Raw genomic sequence first — 6,847 nt, forward strand, 5'->3', positions numbered from 1 at the left:
ACTATTCTGGATATGTCTGTGAGAGTATTTTGGACGAAATTAACATTTGAATCAATAGACTGAATAAAGCAGACCACCTTCTCTAATGTGGATGGGCCTTGTCCAATCAGTTGAAGGCCAGAACAGAACGAAAAGGCTGTTCCTGCAAATAAAAGGGAACTCCTCCTATCCAGCTGCCTTTTGGACTTGAACTGAAACATCAGCTCTTTCTGGATCTTGAGACTGCTGGGATTCACTGGAACTATACCATTGGCTCCCTTGGGTCTCCAGCTTGCCCACTGCAGGTCTTTGAACCTGTCAGCCTCCATAATCATGTGAGTCAATTTCCCTCTGTATACGTATGTATAGTATAATATGTATAAAATACATACACATACACATATATGTATATATTTGTGTATATACATATGTGTGTGTATATATATATTTGTGTATATATATGTGTGTGTGTGTGTGTGTGTGTGTGTGTGTGTATATATATATATACACACATACACACACAGTAGTTCCCCCTGATCTGTGGTGTTACTTTCCATGGTATCAGTTACCAGCGGTCAACCACAATCCCAAAATATTAAATAGAAAATTCCATAAATAAACAATTCATAAGTTTTAAATCATGAGCCATTCTGAGCATTGTGATAAAATTTCGTGTCATCCCGGTCTATCACGCATGGGATATGAGCATCCCTTTGTCCAGTGTATCCACCCTGAATATGCTGCCCACGCATTGGTCACTTAGTAGCCATTCAGGTTACTAGATCAGTTATTAGAGACAGACTACACTCACAAACTCTTGTTATAGTATATTGTTATAATTCTATTTTATTAGTAGTTATTATTGTTAATCTCTTACTATGCCTCATTTATGAATTAAACTTTATCATAGGTATATATGTGTAGAAAAAAAACAGTACTATCCACGGTTTCAGGCATCCACTGGGGGTCTTGGAAAATATCCTCCGAGTATCCTACTGGTTCTGTTTCTCTTGGACTTATCAGCCTCCATATTCGTCATGTGCAGATAAATAGACAGAAATATAAATACACACACAGTTGACTCTTGGACAATGCAGGGGGTTAAAGGCACCAAACTACCACACAGTCAAAAATTCACATATAACTTTTGACTCTAAAACTTACATTGCTCCTCAGTATCCATGGGGGATTGGTTTCAGGACCCCGCTACATAGATCAAAACTCTGTGGATGCTTAAGCCCTCCATATAAAATGGAGAAGATCAATGCATACAGTCAGCTGTCTGTATCCTCAGTCTCCCAACCACAGATCAAAAACAGTACAGGTACTTACTGAAATAAATCCATGTATATATGGACACAAACAGTTCAAACTGTGTTGGTCAGGGGTAAACTGTAAACACACACACACATACATATATACACCCTACTGGTTCTGTTTCTCTGGAGAACCCTGACTAATACAATACAACATGGAGAGTCTCTAACAAAGACCACATTTTTCATTCTTCTCCTTTTACAAATACTTATAACCATGGAGTAAGCTAATTTCACAGAATAAAGATGAAGCTTTCCTTTCATTCGAATATTATCTTTCCTCAGCTTCAAATTTTTACTGTAAAAACATGGTATCATGTTAGAAACAGCCTAGGTTTCAATATATATTTCCATCATGGAAACTTGACAAACTTTTCTTAAGCATAAGCTAATCACTGTTTTATGGCATGGAAAAATCATATCAGAAAGAGAGGGAAATGCAGCCAGCAGCCAATCACTTTAATGGGAAAGGTCATATGCCTTTTTTCTCTCTAAAGTAGGAACATTTATTATTTTTATTACTGTTCTTTTTAGTAGCTGCATACTGGACACATCCATAAATGCTTGGTTTTATTCACTTTTCGAAATTTTATCTTTATTAAAAAAAAAAAAAAAAGCCATACACAAATACAACATAGCATTTTTCTTATGTGTGAAGAGACTTAAAATGTTCACATTTCTTTTTTTTTTTTTTTTTTTTTTACAAAGACCATGTAACTGTTACCAGGCCTTTTAATATCAGTGCTGCAAATCACTACTCCAGGAGCCAAAAAGAGCAAACCTTAAAACATCTGAATGTCTTTCAGGCATATTACACACCAAATAGTGATTTCACGCGTACAACTCTGGCCAAATGGACTTCGGTGGCTTTAGTCTCATAACCTTTCTACAACACTAAAGTGACAATGATGGCTTGCTCACAGAACAGCTGAGCTGTAAAGAAGACATATTTTCTTTATTAAACTGTAGTTCAGGGCTTCTTTGTTTTCATTTTTTTCATTTCTTGCTATAACAGATATTGAGAGTGTTATGCATCTATTATTTATTTATTCAATACATCTCATGAACGCTGGCAATTACGTTTAGGATCATCTTTGAGAAATCCTAGAGTGAGGTTCACTGAATATATCGGGTGTACACACGCATACATGCACACTCAGGTATTCTTGACGTCATAATTGTCTTACCTACTAGACTGAGGCTGAAAAGTATTTTAAAAAGCTAGACCCAGAATTTAAGAATGATTGTTTATACCAAAATGGCAAAAAAAAAAAAAACTGTTCTGTTGTTTTGCATTCCTATGACAAAAAATGCACATTGTAACTTTTTTGTATAATGGAGAAAAGAGGGAAATAACGCTGGAATCTCATGACACATTTGCCAAGAACGTTTTGGTAGTTAGACTACTTTATCCCAAGTTTTAAAAAAGACAAGTTAGTCGATAAATAAGCAATTCAATGTATATCAGAAAGAATGAGAATTGCAAAAACAAGCAAAAACAAACAAAAACAAACAAACAAACAAAAAACACTTACAATTCATCTGTTAAGCATGCTAACCAGGCCGAAAGGTTTCCATGGCTCCCTCTAAAAGGGCTTCCTAAGAATTTATATATTTGTGATGTTGAGATGGACATTTTAAAACATGATGAGACACTCATACACAGAACGACAGGATATAACCACCCACTTTTAAATATATAGAAAGTAAAGGCACAACTCTGGGACTTGTCATATTTCAAGAGAATTTTAGCTCAGAACTTCATTTTATGATGCATCGAGCTTTCCCAAGCTCAAATAATTCCCTAAGTACCTTAGATTCATTTTCCACAAGCAAGGAAGGATCAATTTTTAAAGTGCAACATTCTGCTTGCCAAAACATCAGCCAGTCAGGAATGTTCGAAGGGGCAAGTTCAAGTGGAGACTTCTGATTCCATACGGGAAACTGGAGCACACTCTCTTCAGGCAAGCTCCAGAAGCCAAGAGCATAAAGGAAAGGGGGATGACATCCTATAAATAAAACTTGGCTTCTTCGAGGGTTGTTTCCAACAGGAGAGTGAGAAATCCTTGCAATAAACAGCTAGAATCTACTTACAGTGTTCCTTTATTGTTAAAGAGCCTTTAGCAACTCCCGTTGTCACGGCCAACACGAACTCAGCAAAGGTCAGGAGGCATTCCCTAAGAATAGTTTGGCACAGAAAATAAATGGGAGGCTGGTTTCTGCTTCCCACACAGGGCCTGGTGCATAAACAGCAGATAACAATTAATACAATGAAATACGTGTCCAGGCCCCGCCCCTGTTTCTCTCTTTTCTACGATGAAGTTCTACTTGGTCAAGTAAATATTACCCCAACTCTGTGCCATGCACTACGCTAGGTACTGAAGAAGCAAAGTCGAATAAACCATTCTCAGTAAAAAAAAAAAAGAAACACTTGGCATTTTTAGAAAACCCAGTAGTCCCACCCCTAGGAATCTATACCTGGGAGATACTTCTGTACCCGCTGCAGCCGAAGACACATGAAGCACTGTCCATAATGGCCTCAAAATGAAATAACCAATGTCATCAGCAGGAGACTAGGTAAATAAGTTGTGCTATATTCCCTAACCATCCTCCTTTTTAATGCTGAAAATCATCCCTGAATGCCAGGCTCCCTAACCGCTTTCATGCCTTACTTTTCTGCACAATGATTATTATGAATAACACCTCATTATGAAGAGTATAACAATTTATTTTGTTTAGCATCTGTGTCTTCACCTTGTGGAACTTAAGCTCCACAAGGACGAGGATTTTGATCGTGTTTTATTTACTGCTGTGTCTGTCCATGGAGCCTAGAACTGTATATGGCACATGGAAAGAATTAAATAAATATATGTGGAAGGCGGGGCCGGGGGGAGGGAGAGAGGGAGGGAGGAAAGAAGACAAACAGGCAAGAAATTGCTAAAAACAGTACAAATGAAATAACTATATAGTTACAGGCTTCAACCTGGGCAATCCTGACTTTAATCAGATTGAAAAAAAGCAACCTATCAAAGAATACACACAATATGTTCCATTCGCATTACCTTCCAGACATGCAAAATTAGTATTAAGATATGTACCATTTACAGTAGAAAAACTGTAAAGAGAATAACAGAGGTGTGATAAACACAAAATCAGGATGTAGACGACCTGGAGGGGACAATGGCATTGCAGAGGGCACAGAGAGGACCTGAATGGGCTGCTAACATCGCTTAATTGGGCTGTGCGTTTGCAGTGTCTTATTATTTCCCAGGCTGTGTGTGTGTAGTAAACATGCTTATGAATTTCATAATTAATATAAAAACATCAAGTCATTTAAGTAGCCTACTATCTGGTAAGAAAGTTGAACTTGACAAGATATAAATTCCAGAGGGAAGGAGGTCTTGGGCAGAAGAGCAAGCATGCGCTATGGGGAGTCCAGGTGGCTGGCTGGTCAGACTAGAACCATTGTAATTCTAAATGCTTTCCTCTACAGTGGTTGAGGGAGCTGGTCTCCAACGGTCACTTGATTTACGTATTTTTTAATCTATAGTTCATTGGCTACTATCAATGATCAAGATAAGCATTTTAAATGATGGTTAATATTTTAAAGTAGAAATGTCACTCAGCTTAAGCAGAATTTGGAAAGCTGAAGCAAGAACCAGAGGAAACGTTTAATTAGGTATTAATAAGGTCATTTGGTAGGTGCTATTAAGAATCAGCTGCCTCAGTTGCGTGAACTAATTTCTTCTACTTCATGTTCACTCATTATTCATTTAGAAACTATTCCTGAGTAGCAGCATTGCACAGATATCTGCCAGGTACACAGGATGTTACCTGTAATATCTGTAAGCTGTCTCCAGTGAGCTTACAAGCCAGTGTCAGTGTTAAGACATGTACATGACGGTCATACCGTATGTGTGGGTGCCAGAGATACCCTTAGACCATGAAAGCGACTGGTGATGGGTTCTGCATGAAGTCACAAGAGGGGACGAGCAGTTGGTTCTCACGCGAAGAACAAAAGCAATGCTCACTGCTGAATGCTGATCATCAGTTCTAATTCTTGCCATTGATTTAAATAGCAACCATTCACGCCTCCACGTGTTTTGATGTCGAGGGAGTAATATACATGTGGCAAACCTTTCCAATCTTTGCCCTAACTCTACTCGTCTTCCTTTCTTTTTTTCTCTTTGACTGATATTTTGTTTCATCAAACACTAAGTATATTTTGACCAATTAGGAACTTGGCAAAATAACTCTATGTCTCTTGTTCACAGGATATATAGAAAACTATCTCATAGAATAATGAAAAGGATCTTCTATAAGAGATTCCTGGATTGATTTTAGCGAATATTACTTAGGGCAAGTCACTTGAGTTCTGTGATGCCATTTTTTCATTTCTAAATTAAAGAAGTTAGACTACATATCCAGGGACCTTTTAAGAAACACACGTAGATACACACGTGCACATCTATATATACATAGATAGATGACATCGTTCACTGTCAGCTCCATGACTCTGTAGTCTTCAGGTGGTTGTATTATCGATACATGACCCATCATTCTTACACTATCTCACCTTAGATTAAACTAAATGGCAATAGGTAGGTAGATTCAACTGTTTCAGACATGTGTCTTCTCTTGACAACCATTCATGTCTTCCTAATGGGTTCTCAACTTCCATCTTCTGTTTTATCTTCCTATGTATTCTTCCCTAAACACAACTTGCTTCTTATATAATGTCCAAACAAACAAACATACCACTACTACAACTACTATTAATAATGGCTCACATCAATGGAGTACTATTTGCCAGGCGCTATCCTAAGTCCTTTACCTGCATTAACTAATTTTTTTCCGGTAACAATCCACGGGAATCCTGCATAGAGGACCCAGGACCTGAATCCAGCTAGCCCAGCTTCAGGTCTAACCTACCATTCTAAATGCCATAACTGTGGATGCTTTCCTACTTACACCACTTGATTTATGTCTGAGACTCAAAAGAGTGAAAAAGCAACCTCAATGTCATAGAAGGGAGAAAATAGTTCTCTACAAAATGCATCGGTCTTGGACAACATTCAACGTGGGTGTAATTCCTCACTCCTGGCCTCACCTACAAGGAGGTGCCATTGATTGAATACTGATGAATGGCTCCAGGTTACTGAGGAGCCTCGGGTTTATTTTTGGAATTCAGATGCAGGCAATGGCTATTTCCATTTTCATTCCTTTGGGCCTGGAGAACTGGGTACTTAGAAACCACATATACCATTGAGAGTCAAACCCAGCCTGGCACCTGTTTGATTCCATTGGCAGGCTCCCTTTGGCCTGGCAGCAATAAATAACAGGGCATGAGCCAGAATCCATGGTCTGCTTTCTGAAGGGAAGTGAAGATTTATTGTCTTGGAAAGCAAAGGAAAAACCAGTCCAACCTCTTCTGGCTCCTGAAGGGAGCCGCTGAAGTCCTGCAACCCACAACTGATGCTGTTAATGAGGTCGTCACTGTGCAGGACAGTCCCCGATGCGTTTCTTCCCTTTTCTTTTCCTCTTTCTTTTCT

At 38.5% G+C, this 6,847-nt stretch overlaps 1 protein-coding gene across 1 annotated transcript in view; it reads right to left on the reverse strand.

Annotated features, from left to right (window-relative positions):
- The window catches only part of FBXL7 (F-box and leucine rich repeat protein 7), a 367,867-nt gene that overhangs the window by 314,583 nt on the left and 46,437 nt on the right, over positions 1-6,847 (reverse strand). The window lies entirely within an intron of this gene.

This window comes from Pteropus vampyrus, unplaced genomic scaffold (assembly GCF_000151845.1).
Source record: "Pteropus vampyrus isolate Shadow unplaced genomic scaffold, Pvam_2.0 Scaffold94, whole genome shotgun sequence".
In the NCBI taxonomy this organism is placed as follows: Eukaryota; Metazoa; Chordata; class Mammalia; order Chiroptera; family Pteropodidae; genus Pteropus; species Pteropus vampyrus.